Below are 6,000 nucleotides of genomic sequence, written 5' to 3' on the forward strand. Positions count from 1 at the left end.
TATGCATACAATTATCAATATTCATTGTTTAATTGATATGGGTGTAAAGCAGCATTTGTGATGTTACTTTTGATCAAAAGTATCCTATGTTTATACTCCTAAATAGTTTTTCTGCACAAACTGGAAAATTTTCATTAAAAATGCTAGCTGTTGCTAAAAATGGTCTCTCGTTTTCTCAGGTGTTCGCTTCAAAACTGTTTTCCTGGTTACCTTGAAAGTGGATCAGTGTGTGATTGTTTTTGTGGTTGTTGTTAAAGCACCTGACGTGCAGTGCTTTAAATGGGCTGGTACTGTCCGGTACTGAGTACCTGCACTTATTTGTTTTGAGAGTGAGAGTAACTGCACTTCACGGCAGAGGTGAAATACTTTTAATTGAAGAATACCTGCACTTCTCAGTAGCACTTAGGTCCTATGGGATAGCAAGTATTTGTACTTTTATTTTCCCATTTAAAGCACTGTTTAAAGGGAGAGGAAAATCCTAATTTTAATGTGGGTTGGGATGGAAAAGTCCTCTGCATGGTAAAAGGCATGTACCCCTGCCTTTCTGAGAGATTGCGGTCTTGTTGGACCGGGAGGGCTACCCAAAGCACTACCCTCATGGTGGTAGAAGGCTACCAACTACACCACAAGTGTAGTGGTGGAGGCATAATGTGCAGTGAACAGTAGTACTGAACAGGTCCTTTTTATCCTCTGGCACTGGAGTGAGGCCTACAGGCTCACCCTCCTTTTTTAAAAGTTCTGCTGCTGTGTGCTTAATAAACAATTGCCTACATCAGGTTACTGTAAAGCACTGCGCTGCACAGTAGTGACTACACTGGATGTATGTGTGCCAGGTAAGGGTACTGTACAGGGATTGAACAGTACTGTGCAGTACATCTCTGGTTAGTGCATGGACGGAATACATTGCATGAGAGATGTAGTGCTGTGAAGTGTCTGCACAATGAAAGCATGTGCCTGGGTGTAAGTGTGCTTACGAGAAGTACAATACGTGAAGGGTGAAATGTTGCGTAGTGCGCTCATTTTGAGTGTGTGTGCTGGCAGTGTGTGTGTTTACAAATAGCACACACTGGTACAATTCAGATACTACAGTGCCAAATGGTGCAAGCAGATTGAATGTGTATACGTACATGTGTCTGTGATGGGAAATTACATGGAGGTAACAGTAGTGGACAGTATGTGTGCTGTGCTTATACACTGAGTGCAAGTGTGCCTGCGATGGTAGATTACATGGAGGACCATGGCTTGGATGTCATTTGGAGGTAGTCAGGGGTCGCAGCTGATACCTCTATCTTGTTGTCTGCTACTCCTGGCACTACATTTGTGACACCTGGCCTTGGAGGAGGCAGAATTCTGTCCCCTCTGAGACCAAGGGTTACCAGGGAAGTGCCCGGAGTAGCAGGGAGTTAGGTAGAGGTCTCAGCTGCGACCCCTGACTACCTCCAAATGACGTCCATGGACCATGGGTTTCATTTTGGGAAGCCTAGGCCTGCCAAGTGAAAACATGAAGACAGACACATGTGTGTATTGCTACATTCCTGTGAGGTGGGTGTGAGACACTGGGGGTTAGGGAGAGATCGACTCCCCCTGTAGACCTCAAAAGAGTACTCTTTGATTCAGTGATAGATCACAAGAAAGGGCCGGGACACATCTCAGGAAGGAGATGGGGCTGCTAAGAGAATCATAAAGAGTGGGACTGGGAGCCGAGGATTAACATTTTGATGAACAGATCACTGTGGCTGACATCCAGGTGTGACGTCTAGTGATTCCCATTGCCTGTCTTTTAGGTCTATCAGCTTCGGAGTCTTTCCCGTTGTTATAGGCACCCTTTCAAGAGAAAAGACGAGAAAGAAAAGTGTACAAGCGAGCAGAACCTCGACATAAAACGTCAAAAACTCAGACCATAAATCACAATTGGTGTCTGGAAATGGATTAGAGGAAGGGGAGGTTGAGATCACAAAATTTGCCATCTTCTGAGCAGCCAGATTGGTTGTGTGCGAAAGGGAAGCTGCATGACGTCTGCCTGTGGCCAGGACTGGGGGCCATGGCCTGCTAGTCTCCCTGCTGAGTGAGGGAAAATCACCCAGGGAAACCAAGATCACCTGCCCTGGAGCACCAGAGCCTGTCTGCTTGCCAATGCCAGTGTGTCCTTTGAGGAAGAGGAAAGCGTTGGAGGGAGTGAGGTCCAGTGGGGAGCCCTACCATGAGGACTCCTTGTGTGAGGAGTGAGGATACAGCTGTTCACCAATCGGGTTGTTGCCCATGTGCAGGATTATTTTGATACCCCCGTATGCTAGGAGAGGGCTGCAGTGGACTGATCCATGCACTGATCGCTGTACGGGGAGCACCAAGCTTATCCTGCCTCGCTGCAGTGTCCGTGTATGCCAGAGGGGGTCACCGTTGAAGTGATCCCTACACGCGTGCTAAGACTCGTGACCGCCTAAGCAGCGACCCCGACAGACAGGATGGGCTGCAGTGGTGTGGACAATTGCATCGGCGGAGTCTACTTTGGGCCGGACCATAACGCAACCACCTCGTATGCCAGGAGGGGCTGCAGGTACCAACTTTGCCAAGAGTATCGTAATTGCCTTGGAAAAGATTGCAACCGCGACCACTGGACTGGGCCCACACAATGAGATCTGCCCCTGACTGACCCCTGAGGACTGTGGAGAATGCTGAAGAAGACATCACACCCTTGCTAGGCTCAGGTCGGGAGCTGAAGATTTGAATCCTCCCCTCCTCTTGGGGAAGATGGACTTACCGCGTCTTTGCAAGCTTCTCCAATCACTTTCAAAAGCTGGGAGCACCCACGGGAGAGAGGCTATCCCACCCTGTGCTGCCATATGTACGGCAAGTAGCCCGACTTCTCCAAACAGGATCAGAACTCCTGGGTGTCCTCGTTCAAGGCACTCGCTGCAACACTCAACGCTTCCGTGTTGCAGAAGCAGGCCTGTTGGACCCCGGGGGACTCCCTGCTGCTGTGCTGCAGCAGCACTTGAAACTTTTTAGTGAATCCTAAAAAGTCAAAGGGGAAGTCTTGAATATGACCTGCTAGAAAGCACTTACTGGATGTGGCCGCCAGTGAATGGGGATTAACCCCTACCACGTTACAAGGAAGAGAGTGGGACAGGGTTGCCTGACTAGCGCCCTGACCTCAAGAGGACTGTGTTGCTGCTTACAAATGTAATTATTTCTTTGAATGTGCAGAGTTAGAAAATAATTATAATACTTATTTTTTTATTTATTGACATTACTGTGTGCACGTTGAATAGTGTTCACTAACCTGTATCTATATCCTCCCCCCCCCCCCAACCCCTTTCCACCTCCCCAAGGGAGCCATTGCCTGCTCGTCCACAGCTAGGACTGAGAGTCAAGTGCAGAAGGGGTTCTTGGTCCAGTTGCTCAGAATCCATAGCAGGCCGGGCCGTGGGACATCAGGAGTCAAAGCCTCAGCCACCATGGTTGGGCCCAGCAGCCCCTGCGCCCCCGTGGATCACGGAAAGGGGTTCTGACAAGGCGCAAAGTGACATGGAGGAAGTTTCACAAACTATAGTTCGTAATCCTGTGTGTGACAGACACATGAAGCTACCAAGTACAAATCGGTAACCATACACCCAAATAAGGGGAGATTGACTTGACTTGTCAGTTGCCATTTGTGTTAATTTACTTCTCCACCAATATTTGTATTATTAATTATCGATCTATGGAACTTTAGCAATTGACAGAGACATTGCTTTTTAATGTTAAGTGACCAGTTGTGTTTTACATAATTGTTATTGAACATATTATTCAGCTACCTTTATTTAATAACTTTTGTCCATGCTTTTTCTTTTTTAGTGCCTAGGACAAAATGTGGCTAGGCTAAAAGAGTGCTATTTTTACAGCTGCCGAGTTTTTAAAGTAGCCCTCAGGGAAGGTAAAAGTAAAAGCCGGTTTCAAAGAGGGAAAGCCTTTCCAAGCGCAGATATTAATAGCAGGAATTAGCAGATAGCTGGCACCCATCCCAGGGCAGGCAGCTCTTCATTTCACAATGGCACTGTGTTCTTTGAAGTAATGTACACAAGAGTCCCTTTCTAAATCGAGCTTCACTTTTGCCTCAAGCACTGTGAAACCGAAACAACAACTACCTGTTCTGTCTGAAGCGATCAGAAGTGTGTTCCCCATTCGTGATCCTTTTTAATATTTAAAAAATGTGCCCTCAATGTGACTCACTGCATTAAGACTTGTTACTGACATTATCGATGATGTAGAGGACACGAGTTCAAACCTTGGCAGGGCTGACTCGCCATTCCATCCATCTAAAGTCGTAAACTGAGTGCTATTTCATTGGGTAATAATGACACCTATTATTTACAGCACTTAAAAATGACAAGCGTGTGGTTTCGAAAGATATTTAAAAAAATATTTTTGTTATTGAAGCATACAGTTGCTGTGCCTTGAACTCTAGCTCACCTTGTGTTTTAGAGTTCTATTCTTTTTCCCAATTCTGTGCTCACTTTACACATTCACTTATTCCAATCTTTTAAAGAATGCTGACTTAGCCACAGGAGCAGAAGAGCACTTTGTACATCACAATAACTTAGTACAATGTACTTAAAGGGTAAAAAAGAATAATTTAGAACAAGAGGTACATCTGAGAAAGTAGAAGGTGGTAGCTCCAAAGAAACATGGATGGAAGGGGATATCAGTTGAATAGGAAGAGGCTTAAAGTGAGTGTAGAGAGAGAAAGGGGGTTCATTTTCAGGCCAGTAATCCGGGGAGGTGCACTACTAGCTGGGTTGGAGGAGGTAGTTCGTTTTGAGCTCGTAGTGAGCAAAACTGGGGGCCTTTGCTTCTAGCAGCTGTATGAAACTGGGGGCCTTTGCCTTTACCCACTTTCTGAAACCGAGGGCCTTTGCTTCTACAAGCTTTATGAGACTGATGACCTTTGCTTCTACTCACTCTCTAAAGCTGAGGGCCTTTGGTACTACCCTCTTCCTGAAACTGAGGGCCTTTGCATCTACACGCTGTCTGTAACTGAGGGCCTTTGCTTCTGCACACTTTCTGAAACTGAGGGCCTTTGCTTTTGAAATCTTTCTGAAACTGGGGGCCTTTGCTTTTGAAATCTTTCTGAAACTGGGGGCCTTTGCTTCTACCTTCTTTCTGAAACTGAGGGCCTTTGCTTCTGAAATCTTTCTGAAACTGAGGGCCTTTGCTTTTGAAATCTTTCTGAAACTGAGGGCCTTTGCTTCTGAAATCTTTCTGAAACTGATGGACTTTGCTTCTACCCTCTTTCTGAAACCGAGGGCCTTTGCTTCTACACGCTTTATGCGACTGCTGGCCTTTGCTTCTGCACACTTTCTGAAACTGAGGGCCTTTGCTTCTACCCTCTTTCTGAAACTGAGGGCCTTTGCTTCTACACGCTTTATGCGACTGCTGGCCTTTGCTTCTGCACACTTTCTGAAACTGAGGGCCTTTGCTTCTACCCTCTTTCTGAAACCGAGGGCCTTTGCTTCTACACGCTTTATGCGACTGCTGGCCTTTGCTTCTGCACACTTTCTGAAACTGAGGGCCTTTGCTTCTACCCTCTTTCTGAAACTGAGGGCCTTTGCTTCTACACGCTTTATACGACTGCTGGCCTTTGCTTCTGCACACTTTCCGAAACTGAGGGCCTTTGCTTCTACCCTCTTTCTGAAACTGAGGGCCTTTGCTTCTACACGCTGTCTGTAACTGAGGGCCTTTGCTTCTGCACACTTTCTGAAACTGAGGGCCTTTGCTTTTGAAATCTTTCTGAAACTGGGGGCCTTTGCTTTTGAAATCTTTCTGAAACTGGGGGCCTTTGCTTCTACCTTCTTTCTGAAACTGAGGGCCTTTGCTTCTGAAATCTTTCTGAAACTGAGGGCCTTTGCTTTTGAAATCTTTCTGAAACTGAGGGCCTTTGCTTCTGAAATCTTTCTGAAACTGATGGACTTTGCTTCTACCCTCTTTCTGAAACCGAGGGCCTTTGCTTCTACACGCTTTATG

Source organism: Lissotriton vulgaris, chromosome 2_1, assembly GCF_964263255.1.
Source record: "Lissotriton vulgaris chromosome 2_1, aLisVul1.2, whole genome shotgun sequence".
NCBI lineage: Eukaryota > Metazoa > Chordata > Amphibia > Caudata > Salamandridae > Lissotriton > Lissotriton vulgaris.